Source organism: Anoplophora glabripennis, unplaced genomic scaffold (assembly GCF_000390285.2).
Source record: "Anoplophora glabripennis isolate ALB-LARVAE unplaced genomic scaffold, Agla_2.0 scaffold770, whole genome shotgun sequence".
NCBI classification, from domain to species: domain Eukaryota; kingdom Metazoa; phylum Arthropoda; class Insecta; order Coleoptera; family Cerambycidae; genus Anoplophora; species Anoplophora glabripennis.
Window position 1 is genome coordinate 11,173 of NW_019417256.1, and position 20,633 is coordinate 31,805.

The window sequence follows — 20,633 nt, forward strand, 5'->3', positions numbered from 1 at the left end:
TATTTAATAGACGAGGCGCATCCGAGTCTATTAAAACAGCCACGGCAATTTATTTATTACGGGGATGAGAATAACATTATGTCTTTTTCAGAAAATGTATTGGTATATTTTTCTGAATAAAGTATGATATTTTCTTCATTATGGTCAATATATGCGATGCTCAGAGTTACTTTGAATGTCTCCAGCTACATGGATATTGGAAAATATCTAAAATTAAAAACATTCTTGAAACGGCAATCGGATGGATAGTGGCTAAAAAATCACGCGTTTTAGAAAATGAACAAATTTCTAACGTAGGCCCCCTGATTATACGTATTTAGGTAATAAGGTAGTTTATAAACAAAGTATTTTTGTAAACGAAGAGTACTGGTATTATTATTTTTGGTGGCAATGATTTTTGCCATATCTGGAGCGTGTCGATGTGTTTAATTACTTCAAATAAAAATTGGAAATATTTAAAATATGGGAAATAGATAGCTGATTACTCTGTCAAATACAAAAACAAAGAAAAATATCCTTTATTGTAAGCGAATATTTAAACATATATCGGAAATATAGTACCACAAGACTGACACAAATAGGCAGTAACAGATTTTTTTAAATATTCAAATGATAAAGCATTTAACCAATTAATAGGAATTCATACATTTGGGAAAATGCCAAAAAAATTCAATCGCATTCTGATGAACTGGATGTTGCTTGTTGCCTACTAAGTTGTAAGTAGCAAGGTCCACCAAATTTTATTTGTATAAACATTTCTATAACATGATAAGAAATTAAAGCCAATTTCCGACATTCGTTTCGAGTTTCGAGGAAAATATTTAATTAATATTGTTTGAGCTATATTTTTCCAAAATAATTTAGAAATACCATTGTACACAGGTTATGACAGCAACAAAAGTTCAGGACTGATGTCTCTCGTCAAAACAGAAAAATCAAGAGTATTTTTTCCCCTAAAATGATGATTTAGGATCCAGTTTTTGATGACACACTCAGCTACCTACATGCGACATTTGGTAAATGAATTTTCAGTAAATTTTTAAATTTGTTTTTTTGTAGAATGTACCGTTCATAATAAAAATTCAAAAACCATGACTTGTTAGCAGCGAACCACAGCTAAATATGAGCAAAATTGCTCTAATACCTCAATAATTTGAGGTGCGTAATGATAAAAAAGTTAAACCTATCCACCAGGCTGTCTTTCATTAAAATAAACGTACAAAATTATTATAATTATAAACGTATATTGACATTCACCTCATTACGCTGCTGAAAATGCCTCTAACTTTTTGGATTTTTATTAGTGAATACTTGCTACTGAAAAACTCAAAGTGTAGAGGAGTTTTAATAGGAAATAGTCTATCCAAATCTGTAAAAGGAGTTTCTTGCCGACGTCAAATAACTTTTTGACCTGACAGTTGAAACTCCCCAAAGTCCTCCTAATTCCAACGCTACTGGTTAGATTTTGTTCAGTTTTTACCTGTAGATAGCGACTATGAAGTGTCATTGTACCAAGTTTGAAGTTTTGTGGAAACGAGAAAGCGGATTAACTTGCTAGGAAGGGATCCGAGACAGAGTTCATTGGCCCGGAGCCCTTCTGTGGCACATCTCCCAGTGTGGTCAGGCGGGCTCTGGGCAAGTGGACTGAGACAGAACACAGCAAATACTGGACTTCAAGGCCAGGACATTGCCATTATAAGGAGCTCATGGAGTATCCTTCGAAGGAAACAATTTTGAGGTTGAACAAAATCCGGCTCAGGAGAGTGACAGGACTCATAACGGGACACTGTCACTTTAGGAAACATCTACATAAGCTAAAGTTTGTAGACAGTCTGGTCTGCCGAGGATGTGAATCGGCGGATGAAACTTCTCTGCATATCCTGGGCGAGTGACCTGGATTTGCACGTAGTAGAATGGTGCTTCTGGGGAGACCTTATTTGGAACCCAAGGAACTGAGAGAAATGTCAGCAAGGAAGCTTTTGGACTTGGTCAAAAGGACAAAACTACTTGCTGAATAGGACTAGTAGTGGGACGCACAATAGGCCTAATTAGGCCGCGGTGCTATGGGACTTATTAGGACGAATCACTAGGAAGAAGAAGAAGAAGAGAAGTTTGAAATTACTAAATTTTTGAACAGTTGATCAGAAACTGTGTTTCAAGTCTAATTTTTAATTTATTATTTAATTTATCGACGGTAGAGATTTCGAAAGGTCGGTAAAATATTTCGAAAGATCGGTGATTTTTGCCAGGTGCCATTTTGCTGGTGTAGCGGTCGTCTAGGTGCCTTAATGCATTGTATTGAAGGGCTTGTTGGATGATAAAAGACCGTTCGTTGCGTTTGGGGGGTTTCGAACAGATTTTCGAAACATCCGCGATTTTCGGGGATTTCGTTAGGCATTCTTTTTCTGCTTGTAGAGTGAGGAATATGAGTTTCGAGCGTTTTGTTGGTTGGTTTGAAACATCGGTAAATTTCAAGTCGCTTCTACAATAATACTAATCTAAATAACCATAAGAATAACATGGACGTAGATAGTACTTAATCTGAGCATACAGAAAGAATTTTCGTAGCTATCCCTGGTCGTGACGTTTGTTTCTCTCTTTTATATATTTCTATTTATTAAACAATTATTATGCATTTTTTAGACTATCGATTTCTTTATATTTTTTTTATATTCAAATTCCAGTGAAACAATATTTTCATTGCTAAAATTACTGTTTGTGTAAAATTATAATATACATAATAATGTATGACTTTGTACACACGTACTATCGATTATAGTATGTAGATAATGCCGAGCAAAAGTTCACAGCCTTTGGCGATGGCGTATAGTGAATGGGTATGAGTATTCATTGGATTGTATATTTTTTTACCTGTGGAGCTTTTAACGGCGACTCACACCGACCGGACGAGGAGCAAGTGCAAGGTGGGAAAAGGGCCTGTGACTCACCCGAGACCGCTGGCAGGTGGATAGGAAGACAGTTTTGATCACTTCGGGCTCTTTCAGATTTACTTAATTCTGTTGTGTCATAGGTTTAACTACGCCGATCTTAAAACTTCTTACTCTCGACGTTTTAAAAATAAAATAAGTTAAAAAGGATCAGAGTTCGTATTAGTCCGGGTCCTAAGTTAACAATTTTAATCCCGCCTAAAATAGTAATAATCAAGATGACAGTAAGGAACCACACAATGTGGGCGGAAAAATGTTTGCCTTTTCCTATGATCTTTTTTTATAGATGTTCCTCAACCAATATATTGTAAAACGGGTGCAGCTTATAGCATCTGTAGGAAACCAATAACATAGAGGCATCTAAGTTTTAGATAATAAATAAGCATAAATTCATATTTTATTTCGCCAAAAACCCTGTATCAAATTATTTGAAATGTTTAAGAAGCGAAGATGTCAAATAGACAAATCAAGTTCTTTACAGGCTCGTTTATCAGTTTATTTTAACCCAAAGAAGCTATCCTTGAAGTTCATCCCATTGGTTTTCGGACTCCTTATGGAAAATCAGGCTTTATTAAAAGTTAAAACAGCAATTTTAAAATTATTTCTGACAGCCTGTTATGTTTTGATTTAAATAGTAATTTTTTTCCAAAACTTTTCAGCAATACCATTATTTCTCAGTTGTTTCTATTCCATTACTTTTCGTTTTTTTCTATATGTTTTTGCTTTCACAGAATGCATAGTTTTTCCGAAGTCAATTGAAGAACCAATAACTTCAATGTATCTACCAGGGTCGATAGCTAAACAGCAACTCGGCATTGAAATATTTGAAAAACTTGTTCCCATATTTAATTAGCCATACCCATAAACAGGTCTGGTCGAACTAAACGTGGAGGTGATAGAAATGTATAACGCTCAGTTGAAGAATACGAGGTGCAGACAAAGTAAAACGATCACAGTTGTATTGGACTTCTGGGCAATAAATCACAGCAGGTGACAAGTGGTTCATAAATTGCGCCCAGCAGTGCGGTGCAGCAATGCGGAATTTGGTGTGAATCAGGTAATTTTAATTATTATAGGCACCTTCTATCAATCATTCATATTACAATTGCGAAAGACAGAAATAAAAAGGATATTTTGTTTACTAATATTATCACAACATGGCATTTTGGAGACCTTTTGAAACGGAACAATTTATATATGAATTATTATAATTTTTTACCTTTATCAGAAAATTTTTTTAGGGACGCCCAACACATTATATTATATATATATTAAATTTTATTACCAGACGTTTTTTTGCATATTCAACTGACTTCGGAAATACTATAACAGCGATGTTGCGACATACCTCTAGCAACTCTAGAGATCATTCTCATCAGAATAAACGAAAATAAACAAACAATTTTTAAACCTGTCTCTGAGGGCTGACAGTCCTTTAAAAGTTAGCAGTGAAACATAGTGTTTGATCCATAAACTCATAAACCATTTAAAATATTTAAATTTGAGTTCAGTTCGTCAAAAACTAATCAATGACATCGAAGTTAGAAGTTTAAAGGGTTTCAACCGCGAAAAACACTTATAATCTTTTAGTAGTTTTGAATGAACCATTTCTAATTAAAATGTTTGCGTCTTTGAAGTCGTTTTTCCATAGTTTCGTCAGTAGGTATAGATGGACAATGAATACTATTGTGCATAATGTGAAGAGAAATCTGCGAAAAATATTTGCATCTAGCTACCATAGAGAAACAGAAAACATTGAGGATAAACACCAAGGGTTTTAAAATATAGTAGTTTCGAAAATCTTCGTTGAGTATTTTCTGCCATACTTATACAAGATGATTCACAAACTGGGACGAAAAATGAAACCTCGTATTCTTTGGTGAATTTTAAGGGGTCTTTCGTATAAAATTTTTATCTAGGACGCTTCGTTAAAAAGATACAGGGTATTAAATTTTAAGACGAATCGGAAAATATCATGATTGTTACCGTAAAGCAGTGCCGTACTATTTTATTTAGAAAAATATGCCACTGATACCCTGTATCTCCATTTTGGGCAATGTTTACATACATAGGTACATATGCCCAATTTCAAATTATTTCACTTACTAGTTTTTAAATTATTTAAAAAAAAAATAAGTTTAACACCCTGTATCTTTTAACCACACATCCTAGGTAAAACTTTATACGAAACACTTCCCTTAAAATTCACCAAAGAATACGAAGTCTCATTTTTGGTCAGCGTTTGTGAATCACTCTGTATATCAACATCATAATAAACCTTTTTAGTAGTGACGTCACATACGCCAAATAATAGGCAATCCCATTGTCATGAAGAATTTGCCAATATTTTTACTAGAACGATTTACCTCCTTATGTACTTTGGACATGAGTGCTAAAAAAATGTCTCCTTTGTCATGACCCTAAATATCGCGATATTCTGGCAATATTAGAAATATTTAAGAAGTTTCAAACCCTAACTGACAAACTAAACGAATTATAAAATTTATACATTTAAATTTATAGGATAATATTGACTTTTATAGTAACTAATAAATTAAAAATTATATCAATGTTACTGAGCATGCGCACTAAAGATAATTTCATGTAAGCGAAGAGCCTCGCAAAAGGAGATCATTCAAGAAAAGTTTGGTACTGGTTAAGAGCACGTCTATAACAAACCACTTGAAGAAAAAACCATTCTATGCGAGAAATTGCCAAGATTAAACAAAAGAAGAGAAAATACGCTATATAATAATAATATAGTGATAATATATCAACAAGATCTCACCTGCGTATGAGGCCATTTTTCCGAGCATGTGCATTAGGAATAACACGGCTAATGTTAAATTTTTACTTTATTTAAATTTAGGAATATTCTTTTATATCGTTTTTTTGTAAGTTTTAAGTACATTAGTGTATCTATTTTACCAAACATGTGTTCTTAAATACTTCTAAATCCTTTTAAAAATAAATAAATTTGAAGTTGTTCATTTCTATAATATCTATGTAAATAGTATACAAGGGTCAGATTTGGTCTATACAATGTCTGTGCTTATTGGTTACGTGTTGCTTAAGTATGTGACGTCACATTAAAAGAGCCTATCCTAGTTAGGCCTATTTTAGTTTGTTTCCAACATAGGCATAGCAAAGGGTCTTCAAAGTATTCATTTTCGTTTATTTTAGTTCCGGTTTACGAAACGTGGCTGGTTTCTGCAAGTCTATGTTATTTAAAATCTAATTAAAAAAGGAGATCTTTTTATCACATTTCCAAAACATGGCCTAACTTGGTAGAGTATTTAGAGGAATTCAATTGAAGGCATGGCAGCAGAAACGAGATAGCTGCACTATTAGAAATTTTTCAGGAGGGGCAAAAACGTGTATTAAAATTCAAATTTATTTTTTCCTTTAATTTTTACTGTAAAAGTGGTTAACATGTTGGGTAGAAGTATACTGATAGTGATAGAGGAAACAATATTTTAAAGACCTACAGTTTTTTGAAAAACTGAAAGAAGTTTTTTTATTTTTGATAGTAATGCACATGGAATTTTCTTAAAAGCAACCTTGGATGTCCGCTGAGTTATGACATAACTGCATGTAACATGACAGTTTCTATTACATATTCTGAATATTTTGGTAGCTAAATAATTTTTGCACCAAATAAAACGAGCAAACATTTTGTTTAAAGAAAACCAAACTTTATTTTAGAAAATAATGAAAGTACATGTTAATAATCGTCGTTTTTTTTCTTGACTCGTTACACAGATAGCTACAAGAAATTGTGCATGACCGTAACCAAGTAAGGTAGTTGTCCCATTTTTTATCCAAACGATAACATTGATATACTTTACCGATTCGTGCATTTGGCCAAAAAGTGCAGCTATCTCGTTTTTGCTGCAATGTAGGTAATTTGCCGTGAGGTTTTGTTTTGCATTTCGATATACTTAGGTGTGTATAATATATTAAGACTGTAGTAAAACAATTAAATCAATAAATATCGAGAAATTTAAACATTTAAAAAAGTACAAATAATTAAATAAGTTTTATCTCTACATTTATTTGTATTGTTATGAAATATATAGATTATTAACCATTAATGTTATATAATCTGTATTTTGTTACTCAACACCCGGGCTATAAAGCAAAGAGATGGCAGTGATGTCGGAGTTTAAATACCTGTTATACGAAGAGGAAGAATATATTGTTTAAAAAGTGAGTCATCGTTCCACGCCACACATAATATATTGCTAGGCGTCGGTAAACTGGAGGACTAATAGGACAACGGATTTATTTGAATAGAAATCTATTTTGTCAGAAGGTAAATATGTTGCACAGTTTGACGATAAGATACCTGCTACCCATAAGTTTTTACTTACCTACACTCTACTTTAATATTTGCAGGACTTCTGTTTCTAGTTAGATAACACATAACATATTTCTTCGTACTTATAATTTTATTTCACTCGTGTATAAATAGCGAAATAAAATATTGTTTATAGGAAACAAAAAATGTGAACATAATAATAAAAGTAATACTATATGCTTTCCAAAAATGTATTACATGTATTTGGTTTTCATCCAAAACTAGTAATCATAAACCACGATATAGCCACTTGTATTTATTAAATTGACTTTGATTTTTTTTACAGGTATATGTCATATATTAGAGAAAGTGCAACGGAGATTTTTAAAGACTATTCATTTTATTAGTTATGGATTTTATCCTCCTCGTGGTATACCTCAAGAATTATTGCTCTCTTGTTTTAATTTTAATAGTCTCTGTCGTAGGAGAATTATGTTTTCAATTATATTCCTTTTTAAAATTATAAATAACACTTTAAATGCAGACTCGTTTTCGGATTTTTTATAATGTTCCTAGACTTAATTCTAGATTTGACTTTGCTTTACAATTACCCACACCTCGTACCAATTTACTAATAGCAATTCTCCTATATCAAATTAATTCCAATTATTAAAATTATGAAGATCAACTGATATACCTATTTTTTCATTCTATGAATGACATAAATTGTTTGTCTACCAAATGTAATCCTTATCTTGTATATGTTAGCTTATTTGTTTTATTTGTCTGTTATTGTTTATACTTAAGTTCTTTTGTCTGAATTTTATATTTTATATTGTGTTTGCTCTATTTTGTGCAGTACTTATGTATAGTTTTATATTTACTGTTAGTTTGTCTTTTTCTTTTTAAATTTAGTTAAGGTTTTTTATTTTACCTTACCCTGTAATTAGGACTTTGTCCCGTTGGATATTGTAATTTCTAAATAAATAAATAAATAAATAAATAAATAAATAAATAAATAAATAAATAAATAAATATTCACAGTGAAGAAAAAATGTATACGCATTACTTAACTATTTATTACTAACTATTAATATTTTTAACGTTGATTTGTTTTTGAGGATACCGTACTCAAATATTAATAATCGTTTGCCAACTTAATAGAATAATCATGACATATACTTATTCAGCAGCAAACATTTTTTCAGACAAAAACTATGGATAAAATGTTTGCCTTTGCAAACGATGTTAATCTTGTTATTTGAATGGACGTTTTTCGTTTTTGGAAAGAAGCCATCAGACTAGACCGAGACGCAATAAAAAAGTTGTTTCCTCGTGGTCCTTTATCGATCCGGAGCCAATGCCAATGCGGAGCAAATTCCTGGAAAACCGGGAAGCAGAACAGCTAAATGTCGAGATGAGAGGATTCAGGATAGGCTTACAATAATATGTACTTACATAGCTGTATACATATATTATATCTACCTTTAAAAAAAAACTTGAAATTTCACTAGGTTATATTATATAAAACATTTATAGGGAAATAAAATAATGGTAACTATAGCTATAAGGCTGTTAAATACGCATAATAGTTTGAAATATATTTTTACTCAAATTGAATAGCATTAAGAGAAATAAACGGCCTTTCAGAAATATTTTCTTATTTTAGCCTTTATTAATAAATACTCAGAATATATATATTCTGTTGTTGTATATAGTTGTAAATAGGATATATTTCTATGAAAACAAAAATTTCCCGAATTATAATAAAAGTACCGCAAATATCTGTTATTAGCTTTGTGCGCAGAGCCATTCAAACCAGTTTGGGATCAGTCAGACGCAATCGTCTAGCTACTTCTTTTATGGCATGCTTGGGGGAAATAACAGAGAAAGTAGCTGGACGACTGCTTCTGACTTATCCCGAACTAGTTTAAACGGCTGTGCGAACAAAGCTATTGTAGACAGTAAAAATATAGCAACTCACACAAATCTTTTCGATCACACAGAAAGTGTATGAAACGATGGTGATATGTCGAAACAAATTTACTTCGTAAAACTATATTATTAAAAAATCGCTAACGACAAGCGTAATCCATACACGTAACAAATACACTGTTTTTAACTAACATAACCTAGAACTTGATATACGAAGTAAAAATTTTTTGCCCCCCTCATTGCTCGAGAAGCTGATCCAACCCTGACGTTGTAAAATCTATACTTGCCATTATATCCTTATAAGAGCAGCCGCCCCAATTGACCTACCCCTACACAAGGGGGCACTGCGCCTGTGCTACAGCATTGTACATTGTTTACGTCACGGATTCCTGAAACACCAAATTCTGAGAAACTTGGGATGTGATCTCGATTTCGTTATTCGCTAATGCCTTATAAGAATTCGTTATGTAAGACAAAATATGAATTGAGGGCGACCTATTTCAAGTACATTGATGAAATCACAGTTTTCTATAAAACATGTTAGCGCGGGTCCGGAAACGTAGGTGCGTTTGAAGAAAAAAATTTTAGACTAATTCGACCCCTCCTAAATTATTTTCTAAAATTTGTTTTTTGCTAACATTTAAGACATTTTTTCAAAAATTTTTCTTGTGCCATGAAAATCACTTGTTCTACTAGGTACAATAAGCGAGGCCAGATACAAATTCCTGGCACAAGATTTGTTAGTATCAATGTTATCATAAATATGTAAGTTATGATAATTATAGTGAATGTCTGGTAGAGAATAGACGTGTTTTGGTGTGTGCCAGCTTAGTTTTACTATATCACCAGAAAAATGTCGAAAGAACGTGCTACAAGAAGCAAAGTGGATTGTGATAAGGAAGATCTTCTTATACAAAGAGCGGTTGAGCAATTACTATCAACCGAGTCTTTTTTGAGTAAATTATGTGAAGCTGTCAGCAAATCTGTGCGGCGTGAGTTCGAAGGCATTATCCAAGGTTATAACCAAGAGGTGAAATCTTTAAAGGATGACTTGTCTGATGCGAAGCTACAAATTGAAAAACTCCAGGATAAAGTTGAATTTAATGCTAAAACTAACAACCTACGTATCTATGGTGTACCTGAATCCAGGGGTGAGAATACTACTGCATGTATTATTGATTTGTGCAAAAGCAAATTAAAGTATGAGATATCTAATGCAGATATCGTTTCGTCCTTCCGTCTTGGAAAGTACAATAATACTAACCCTAGAGTAATCATAGTGAAATTTGTAAGACATGAGACGAAATCAAATATATATTCGAAGAAAAAAAACTTGAAAGGAACAAGTGTTTCAATTAGAGAAGATCTAACTTCCAGCAGAGTCACAATATTGAAGGAGGCAATTGCTAAATATGGTCACAAAAATGTGAGGACATATAACGGATCAGTTAAGGTAAAAACTAGCAATTTGATCAAAAAAGTTCTGTCTGAGTGATATGGATTAATAAATTAATAGCTACTGATATGGCAGCACCTTTTCTACCTTCTTCTTGGTTCGACAGTCGAACTTTTCTTATATATTTATATTTACATATTTTTTTTGTTTTTTATTTTTATTTACTGCCTTTATTTCTGTTCATCTTATAAAAAACTAATATTTCTTTCAAATTATATTTAGATACAATATTTACCTTAGGAATAGTAATATTATAATACATGTTAATTTCGCATTTGAATATTTGTTCTTTGCTTCCCAAATTCTTTGCGTTCAAAGAATATCTCTTAAACTCAAGTATTGATGTTTTTTGCTTAACGGAAACTTGGTTAAATTCTAACATATCGAATGATTTATTGGAGATTGATGGATATAAGCTGGTTAGAACTGATAGGCAATCCAGAGGCGGAGGTGTGGCTTTTTATTTACGAAATAATATTAACTTTGAAATTATTGAAACAAATCTTAGTATTGAACAACTTTGGATCTCAATCAAACTTAATGGCAAATGTTATGCTTTTGGCGTATTTTACAGACCTCCAAAGATGAAATATAAATTTTTTGTTGATGCTCTTGAGGTATCCATTTCATTATGCATGCAAACTGTTGAGGACATTTATTGTCTGGGTGATATCAATATTGACTTGTTCAAAATTGATGAACCATCCACTGTTTACCTCAATACTATGATTGAATCTCTAGATGTTCACCAAATTGTAAGTCAGGCGACTCATGTAACTAATACTTCTGCTTCCCTTATAGATATAATTCTGACCTCGAACATTAAATGTACTATTGCTGATGTAGGTGGGTTAAACTTGTCGAACCATGATATGATTAGTTTTCTTGTTAACTTGGCTCCCTCTAAAATTGAACCATTTTTGTATACGTTTATAAGTTGGAATAATTACTCATGAATTTACGGGACAAAGCTAAGGCTAAATTTTAAAGAACCGACTGATTGGGATTATTATAAAGACCTACGTAATTACACAAATCATTCTGTCACCAATGAAAAGAAAGCATATTTTGATCATATATCTAATAATTATTCTACTAAGGATTTATGGAAAAAATTGAAGTTGTTAAACGTCAAACATCAAAAAAGTGCTTCTCTTCCATCTCATCTCAATAATGCAGATAGTATTAATAATTATTTTATTGATAGTATACCTAACATGCAGCTTACTGACAATGATATAGTTAATTACTATTTAAGTAAAGTGAGGACTCATCCTAGATTTTCTTTTAAGCTTGTCAATGAAACTGACATACGTTCAATTATCGGTCAGATTAGGTCTAATGCAGTTGGTGGTGATGGTTTTGGTGTAAATTTTATTAAAATATGTTGTCCCTATATTTTGCCGGTTATTGTTAATATTGTTAACTCTGTATTTCTAGAATCGCAATTTCCCTCTTTATGGAAAGAGGCGTTGGTCATACCCTTGCCAAAAGTAAATAATCCTAGTGAATGGAAGGATCTTGGACCTATAAGTATATTGTCTTGCTTGTCAAAAATAGTCGAAAAAGTCATGGAGAAACAACTTTTCGCCCAGGGTTTAGCTGTACCACAGCGCTACTGAATATTACAGATGACATAATTAGAGCCACAGATGTAGATTTGATGACGGTATTGGTGCTTCTTGACTTCAGCAAGGCCTTTGACACGGTTAATCATGCAGTGTTGTTGGCCTTGCTGAAGTCAATTGGACTGGACGATGGAAGTCTGCAACTGTTCGAAAGCTATTTAATTGGACGTAGTCACGTTGTTAAGCTAGGAAGTGCTGTTTCTCAGCGAAGACAACTGCACTGTGGGGTACCACAGGGTTCCATTCTGGGACCCTTATTATTCAGTTTGTATACCTATTGTATATATATTTGTATACCTATTGTATATATATTTCCTATTTTTTTTAAAATATTCTAAAATTCACATGTATCCAGATGACACACAAATTTATTATTCTTTTCCTAAAAATGATTACGAATTAGCCAAAAATCGTCTAAACGCGGATCTAAAGATTTTATGTACAATATCGGAGCAGCACAATCTGCTGCTGAATCCTACAAAATCTGCTATGCTAATTTTTGGTAATAGAAATATAAGAAACACACTTAGGGATACTTTTAATCTAGAAATAGGTGGGCAACAAATAACAGCTTCAGAAACGGCTAAAAATTTAGGTGTTATTTTAGACAGCACTCTCAGGTACCGTCAACAAGTTTCTAAATATAGACGGATGTATGGAGCTTTAAGATGTTTGTATCCCCATAGAGGATATTTAAATGTTGCCACCAAAAAGATGTTGTGTGAGAGTTTGGTTCTTTCACAATTTAATTACTGTTCTCCATTATATGGACCTTCTTTGGATGTGGATCTTTCTAATCGCGTTCAAAGGGTACAGAATGCATGCTTGCGTTTCGTTTTTGGTATTAGAAAGTTTCAGCATATTTCTCATAAACTATCTGATATTAAATGGTTGAATATGAAAAATCGGAGAAAATTGAATTCGTTAACTCTATATCATAAAATTATCACTAGGCAAAAACCTCCATATCTAACATAAATAACATACAGATGTGATGTACATCATATTAATATAAGAAATAAGGGTTCCATCTCTCCTCCTATTCATACTACTGCTCTTTTTGAGAGATGCTTCACGTTTGATGTCTATCGATTGTACAATTCCGTACCTACCGAACTCAAAATATATTCTTCGTCCATGTTTAAGAGATGTTTAAGAGATGTTCTGTTTTCGGGTCAGTAGTGATACTGATTTGAAAGTATAGCGTTGCTTATGTTTGACGGTATTATATTATTATATTGTTTGTATAATGTTGTTTATGTTTGGATATGTAAAATAAGATAGAAGCAAAAAAATGTTTTGCTTCTGTCTTATCTACCAGATATATACACTGTTTTTCTCTAGGTTAGAACAAGGGTTAAGTGGTAGAGCACAATTTTGTGAACTTCCCCTTGTGGTTTTCTTTACCTGTATACAGGGTGAGTCAGTTTTTTGTAGACAAACTTTAACAGGAGATAGAACACATGTTTTTAAAAAGAAAAGTTCCTCTAAACATATGTCGTAGAAGGCTTCATTTCCGAGATACAGGGTGTTGAATATAATTTTTTTCTCGAATTTTCATTATAACTTATAAACGAATTCTTAGATTTTTTTCATGTTTGGGGGATAATGCCTATTAATTAAGGGGCATAAAACAAGCGGTAAGAATGTTCAAAAGCTTGCACAGTGGAGGAGTGGAGGGGGTGCTCTACCCCTTTCTTAAACAGAACATCTACGCCAATGAATATTTCAAAAAAAAACTGTTATTTTCATCTACATACAGTTTAACAAAAATAATGTCCCTTCTTCTGTTTCGAAATTCCTGTGCGTTCCCGAGTTAATTTAATTTTTAGTGTTTGATGTGGTACTAAATTAATTTATTTATTATCAATTATCGGCTAAATATTTAATTATTTCAACGAAACCTACCTAAATATGGTTTATTAAGGATTCTAAAAAGCCGAAATCTCATATTCTTTATCTCTTTCCAATGTAGTCAAAATAAATATTTATTATATCAAGCCATACTCAAATACAAGACTTTTATAAATTGAAATCTGTTTAGTAGGTACCTACACTAATTTTAACAATCCTTATTTATTATGTGCTGCGTAAATACTAATGTACTGCAACTAAATTACAAAAAAAAACCTTGATGTTAATGTTTATGGAGAAATTTTTTGAATTTAGAACAATATTTAAGTAACAACTTCTTAAAACTTTTTGACAACTGCACAATAATGTATTGTATATACATATGTAATGTAACAGATTTCAACTTATAAAAGTCTTGTATTTGAGTATAGCTTGATATAACAAATATTTATTTTGACTACATTGGAAAGAGATAAAGAATATGAGATTTCGGATTTTAGAATCCTTAACAAACTATATTTAGGTAGGTTTCGTTAATAGAATTAATTATTTAACAAATAATTGATAATAAATAAATTATTTAATTTAGTACCACATCAAACTCTAAAAATCAAAATAACTCTTAAACGCACAGGAATTTCGAAACGGAAGAAGGGACATTATTTTTGTTAAACTGTATGTAGATAATTAAAATAACAGTTTTTTTTAAAAAATAGTCATTGGCGTAGAAGTTCTGTCTAAGAAAGAGGTTGAGCACCCCCTCCACTCCGCCACTGTGCAAGTTTTTGAACATTCTTATCGCTTGTTTTATGCCACTTAATTAATAGACATTATCTCCCAAATATGAAAAAAATCTAAGAATTCGTTTATAAATTATAATGAAAATTCGAGACAAAAAAATATTCAACACCCTGTATCTCGGAAACGAAGCCATCTACGACATATGTTTATAGGAACTTTTATTTTTTAAAACATGTGTTCTATCTCCTGTTAAAGTTTGTCTACAAAAAACTGACTCACCCTGTATAATTTTTGATTATACTGTGCAAATTTTTTGTTTGAGTAATGAAAATAAAGACATTTATTATTATTATTTATGTATGTATTTTCAGTGGCGTAGGCAGAGGGGACCACAGCCCCGAGCGGCATACGAAAAGGCACGGCGGCAAGCACTGCGATTTTTTAAATCAAAAATCAAAATATCCTACTTCAAACTCCAAATTGCGCCCGCGCTGACACGAATTTGTTCCTTGCTCAAACCATTCACTAAACCTGGTTTATCTACATGCAGCTTCAGTAGAGGTAAATTCGATGACTTTCTTTGGTACGCTAGAACGCTGCTACGCTTTTTTTTCTACGTCGACGCACCGGTGGGAAGTTCTTCTTGGAACTACTCTGTTTTCACCATGCTTGGAACCACAGGAAGAAGTTTGAAGAGGGTTCAGGCCACATATGTGCGCGCTAGAGGTAATGCTGTAAATTTCATTAGACATCATTACAAATAAACTTTAACTATACTGGAAAAACTGACGGAAACGAATGAAAGCTCGAACACATGATAGATGCAGGAAGTTTATTAGTCGCTATGCAATCATATTCGTTTTTATGTTACTTAGGCTTCTGTCAGCCGGTACTGCGTGAAGTCAATGATGCTCAAAAGTATTTGCAAACAGAGGGACTAAATATACATCAATGTGCTCAGAAAATAAGTGCTTTACGTATTAGAAGAAAAACAAGAGGAATTCGTGGATGACGCTTTAAGATATGGTAAAAGTTTACGTGAAGAGCTTGAAATTTCTTTGAAACCCCCAAGACGAATAAGGAGCAAACATATATTTGGGGACGGAAGTCGAGATGTTGAGTTATCGTACGAAGATGACTTAAGGCGAACAATGTTTTCTTCAATAGACAGAGTAACTGCTGAAATTCGAGAAAGATTCCAACAGCTGTAGAATCTAGCGCAAAAATATACTGCAGTGATATTGAGCGTGGATGAACTTAAATCAAGCCCCCTCCTCAAGACATTAATAAAGAAGAATTCCAACTTGAGCGCGTACGTCTACGAGCTTTCGTAGTTGCAACAGACCCAAACTGTAAAAAAAAGCTCATCAAGTCCGGCTCTCTGGATTTATTAAAATATATTATTGAGCGCAAACTTGAAGATGCCTTACCAAACATTGTGATAATGTTGAGAAATTTTTAACATCTGCCATCAGTCGTGCCAGTTGCGAAGGAAGCAATCAACTCAGATCAACTATGTCCACGTTGAGGCTATCAAATTTAGCCATTCTGGGAATTCAACATAACATACATATTGGTTGAAGTGTCAGTGTTGCGAGAAACAACTACTCCGAGAGCTATATACCCCTACCGGCATTGAATTATACTCGCAACACCTAGGATCGTTTGTCAGTCAGTTTAATCCACCAGGCACAAACCGGTTTAGGACTTATTAGTCCTCATCAGTTGTTTCTTGCAACACTGACACTTCAAACATTGTGTTACGCCCCACACAGGACAATGACATTCGTAGGATGTACTGAGGATAACTTCTCAGGATGTATAGGATATCCTCGGATAGGTACACGATCACCTCAGGATGTACCAGGGATATCCAAATGGAACGTCCTGGGATTTGCTCGTAACGTCCTGAGGACATCCGCCTGGCTATCTGCAGGAAATTATCAGGTTATCAGTGATCAAATGAGGACGTCCTAGGATTTACTGTATATGTCCTCAAGACATCAGCCGGGCTATTATCAGGTTATCAGTGGATCAAATGAGGACAACGTAGGCTTTACTGTTGATGTCCTCAGGACATAAGCTGGGCTATATACAGCACATTTTTAGTACTTATTGGGCTAATAAAAAAATTACAGGGTGGTATTAAATATTTCTATAGATCAAATACGTACCTAATTTCCAAAACATTTGCTTGCCATTTCCACTCCCATCTATTTTTTATTAAAAAAAAAAAAAAAATATTGACAAAAAAATGAAAAGGGAAATCTGATCATTTATCTATTCGGTTATAATACGAGATTTGATTTCTTTGAATACCACTGGAATAAAAATTAACAATACAATATTTTGGATCTGTCGATTAGATTCGTCATAAATACGTAAAGGGTAGTTTTAAAATTCTCTTTTCATGAGATTTAAAGACATTTTACATTTTTCTGCAAGAAGTATTCCATCGTTGATACACGTATGTATTTTTTAAACATTTTACTCACCCACTTACTAAAATCTGACGAGAAAATTCTGTAACATAGCCACCGGCAGATATTTTTTCTGTTTAAGACAACAACTACTACAGACAAGACTACATACAAGTTTTCAGAAACATCTCCAAATTATTTAGATATACACAGCAACGGTTCATATTATTCATAAAACTGGTTTGAGGCATTTTTTTAAACTGGAACAAATAAGACCTAAAGTACTTCATGAGAATAAAATATAAACTTTAATAGCACTTATTTTTAAACTGAGTTCTTGAATAAAAAAATAAAATTGAACTGAATTTTTTTATTCATTGCACATTATAAATATAAACTTAAAAAGCAAATTTCACATGTACTTATATATATATAATCAACTCTTTCTATGATACATATAACCAACTTTTTTATTACAGAATATAAACAAAGTTATATACACAACTAAGTTATTATTTGTATTATATGTATAACTATTCCTTATGTGCTGTTGATCTGGTCTCTTTTTATAGTCTCTCATTTGCATGCCGCGACATGTTTTAATGCCCTCCCCATTATCTTTTTCTGGGCAATTTTTTGTGCAATGTGCTTGTGAAATTCCAGCTGTAAATTTGTAGAAAAAGTATGTTAATAATACATTTACATTGTAAACGAGTGACAAAACAAAAATTTTCATTAAATACATTTAACGAGACTATTCTAATTTCATGAACTATGAATTATAATCTGTTGATATTAAATTTAATTCTAATATTCTAATAGATAATACGTAATTCTGCCTACGATTTATAATGTACTCCTTATAACTCACAATGTTGGTACAAATATTACACAGAGAACTATAATAAATTAATTAAATTTATGGGATACAATCCTTTGTCAGAACACCTATATACAACACATTCAAAACTAAAAATTATAGATTTGAACATATTATGTAGATTTGGTGATAACACTTATACACATCTATTACAAATAGTGATAAAAACTATTCTAATTTTTGAATGCTATTAGGCTCTATATAAAAAATATTTGAAAACAAGTTTTTTTAATGCGTTCTTTTGGCATTATATAATTATTGCATGATACAAACAGTAAGAACAAAATTAGGTAATACTATATACGATTCTAACCTATATGTTTATTATATGATATTAAAACCTTAATACCAAAGGTAATTTAAATACTTACTTCTGCCAGCAGGTGGTTGATGCACGTCACTTAACTATTTTAACAAGCTTTAAATTTCATTTTCCACTTTTCAAACTTATAAAACAAAGAAACAGAAAATGGCGAGATACGGGTCATGTCGTCAATTGCGCATGCACTCTAGAATTTGCCTAGGATATCCCAAAATTGGAGATTATTCGGCTTTTAATATCTTCATAGGATATTTCCAGGACATCCTGTTTGGATTTACCTGGGATATCCCCAACTAGGATATTGATAGGATCTACTTGTCTTATTTAAATATCATCAGGATATCCTGAGGAGTGAGATCCCCGATTAGGATATATAGGACTAAATGAGGATATCCCAGGGACGTCATGTGCTGTGTGGGGCCCTCTGTGGGTGGCAGTCGTGCAACAAAGTACCTGCAGTTAGCAGGTCGCTTCCTACTGTAGCCATTTGAATGGCACATTTGGGAGTCCACACAACAGATGGAGCCATTTGCTCTCCCGCGTACAATGTATTTCCTTGTCGTGACGAAACGACGAAGAACACCTGGGTCGTTTGTCGGTTGTCGCACCTATGACACACTGATGAGGACTAATAAGTCCGAAACCGGTCTGTGCCTGGTGAGTAGTTAAACTGACAAACGATCCTAGCTGTTGCACTAGGTGTTGCAAGTATAAATCAATGCCGGTAGGGGCGTATAGCTCTCGGAGTAGTTGTTTCACGCAACACTGACACTTCAAACATTGTGTTACGCCCTCTGTGGGTGGCAGTCGTGCAACAAAGTACCTGCAGTTAGCAGGTCGCTTCCTACTGCAGCCATTTGAATGGCACATTTTGGGAGTCCGCACGACAGATGGAGCCATTTGCGCTCCCGCGTACAATGACATACATATTGACACTGACAATTGTATAGAAGATTGTGCTATGAAAAAAACACAAAAAGGACATTTTTAATTAATAAAAAAATTTAAAGCTGCTTTATTTGACTTTTATTAATTTTCTTGATTAATAATTAAAATAGAGGGGGCGGCGATAGCCCACGCTACGTCACTGGTATTTATGTAGTGATTTTGGAATTTCATGTTTTGAGAACTATTTCCTTAGAAGTTTTTAGTTGGAAACATTTCTTTTGTCCATGAAAAGTCTGTAGAGGTTATTCCATACTGTTTGGGCCCATTAAATTAATTTCTGTTTCTGCTTAGAGTTATCATTGGAATTTGTATTTCAGACTTCTTGCTTTGAAGGCGAATAACTCCACAACGAAGCCTGATAGGTAAAACATTTTTATGAAGTACTACAACTATTTGGACTTCCCCTGTACACCCCTTCATTTTTGACATGACCTTTCCGGACACCCTGTATACAAAATAGTGGTACTTGTTTTTTAAATGTATGATCCATATATTGGAAGACAACTTAGGACCGCCCTGTATGTGATTTACTGTACTATTATAATAATCAACCTAGTATAAAATGGAGTTCATAAGACCTTAAATCCTTTGAGCTGAATCATCAGCAGTCACTACCGCAGCTTTCACTGCAACTTTACGTTAGTTTATTTATTTATTCATTTTGTATATATAAATACACTAGTTATGCACATAATTTAAGGGATATTAAAAAAATCACAAAATTTTGGAAGATTTTCAAAAAGCTGTAACTTGGAGGAAAATGGTAGTAGAGAGAATAAAAAAAAGGAAATTGTGGTTTTCAGATCTGCGGTTTAAAATTTTTTAGCGTCAGCAGTTTTTGAGTAATCATAAAAAAATCAACGGAAAAAAATTTGTAAATTTTTGCTTTTTTTAAAAGGCCTATGGACTTAAAAAAAATTGTTGGTAATTTCACCATAAAGCTCTTTAGATAATTTAATTATTTTCAATTTGAGCGGTTCCGGAGCCTTGTACGATTATTTGTCGCTGAGTTATAGTCGATCAAAGCAAAAAAATAATTTTTGACTTTGGCAATCAATTACTCGGAAAATAATGGTCGTGCAGAAAATCCAGGCAGGGTTTTAAAAATTGCAAAATATTCTCTACAAGGCGTAATTATGGATTTTTGATAACAACAATTTTTTCAGTTAAACTAAAGGGTGATGTACCTTTAGGCAGTCAA

At 32.9% G+C, this 20,633-nt stretch overlaps 1 long non-coding RNA gene across 1 annotated transcript; it reads right to left on the reverse strand.

The window, feature by feature from the left end:
* Window positions 1-17,851: 17,851 nt before the first annotated feature.
* On the reverse strand, window positions 17,852-18,646 carry LOC108913596. The gene is made up of 2 exons (XR_001964632.1): window positions 18,534-18,646; window positions 17,852-17,945 (listed from the first exon to the last, which is right to left on the reverse strand). It is a non-coding gene; the product is annotated as an uncharacterized LOC108913596 (long non-coding RNA).
* Between the last annotated feature and the right edge of the window lie 1,987 nt (window positions 18,647-20,633).